Source organism: Pygoscelis adeliae, unplaced genomic scaffold (genome assembly GCF_000699105.1).
Source record: "Pygoscelis adeliae isolate BGI_AS28 unplaced genomic scaffold, ASM69910v1 Scaffold101, whole genome shotgun sequence".
Classification (NCBI taxonomy): domain Eukaryota; kingdom Metazoa; phylum Chordata; class Aves; order Sphenisciformes; family Spheniscidae; genus Pygoscelis; species Pygoscelis adeliae.
The window spans coordinates 8,880,368-8,881,600 of NW_008824238.1; the positions used below are offsets into that span (position 1 = coordinate 8,880,368).

General features: G+C 53.2%; 1 non-coding gene across 1 annotated transcript; it reads right to left on the bottom strand.

The window, feature by feature from the left end:
- Positions 1-1,101: 1,101 nt before the first annotated feature.
- Positions 1,102-1,174, bottom strand: TRNAR-ACG. Its single transcript has one exon. It is a non-coding gene; the product is annotated as a tRNA-Arg (tRNA).
- Positions 1,175-1,233: the final 59 nt, after the last annotated feature.

Below are 1,233 nucleotides of genomic sequence, written 5' to 3' on the forward strand. Positions count from 1 at the left end.
GCCTGGCTCGGGTACTTTTTGGTGCCTCGGTTCGCCTCGCCCCGCCGCGTTTTCGCTCGCCCGCGGAGAGGAAAACCAAGCCGGCCTGGCCTCTCTCCCTCCCCGGCGGGCATCCCGGGGTGGGCGCCAAAACCCCATCATGCTCACATAGAAACTTGCAGAGCACGGTGCCCTTAGATGTGCCCCTTTTTTCCTTTTAAACAGACATCCGCCAAGTTACATGTTCCCCAGGAGGTGTTCCAGACATGGCTCCCAATGGTGGTTACAGGAGTGTGAGCAGCAAGCGGAAAAATGAGGGTCTCCAGGACCGGTGGGGTGCCCTTTCCTTGTTGCCGCCTCTCGCCTGTCTGCACATCCTTGGGTCACCGTCACCAGTGCCGGTCACAGACACGGCAGAATAAAGGATGGCGATTCCAAACGTTAGCAGCACTGATGAGCTACCTCTCGGTTACCTATTCGTAACAGCACGGACCAGTTTTTATAGTAAACTTGCACTGAATCCACAGACCGTGGTTACTCCGAGGCCGTGGACTAGTCTCAAATCTCATCACTGGGGGTGCCTTCCTCGCCGCTCCCGGTTGCGAGCCGTTCTTTACGCGCCGCGTAGCCTTTATATACGTCAAAAATGGGTTTTTGCAAAATCGCACACTTTTCGTTCAACTGCACAACAAGGATGCTCTCGCACTTCTCAAGTCTAACGGATAATCGCTCTGAAAATAACAGTCTTCATCACAGCAGTGCTGCTTGCTGCCTTCAGAGACCTCGCGGTTATTTTACGTGATGGCATTGGTAAGACTAACCGTACCGTGTCAGGCCAATGATGAGCACGCTGCTCCTCTCCTAGGGCCTAAAGGATTTGTCCCCATGTGAGTTAACTGGGTTAATTTGTTGGCACAATCAATGCATTTGACAAGGCGTGGATTTAGATCGTTTGAGAAGTTTAAGCCTAGATGGCGTTTTACAGTTTCTACAGTTGTCTTTTCTGCTTTGGGACATAAAATAATCCAAAGACGTGCCGGGCGTATAAACGGTGTTAAATGATGAGCCCCGATGAAGACGAACGATCCCCCCGCGCGCGTGTGACAGAATGAAAAACGAATGCGAGCCAGGCAGGAGTCGAACCTACAATCTTCTGATCCGTAGTCAGACGCGTTATCCATTGCGCCACTGGCCCCGCACAGCAAAGACTTCTCCTCCCTCTCCCGTAGACCCCAGCATCCGAGCGCCGCGCCC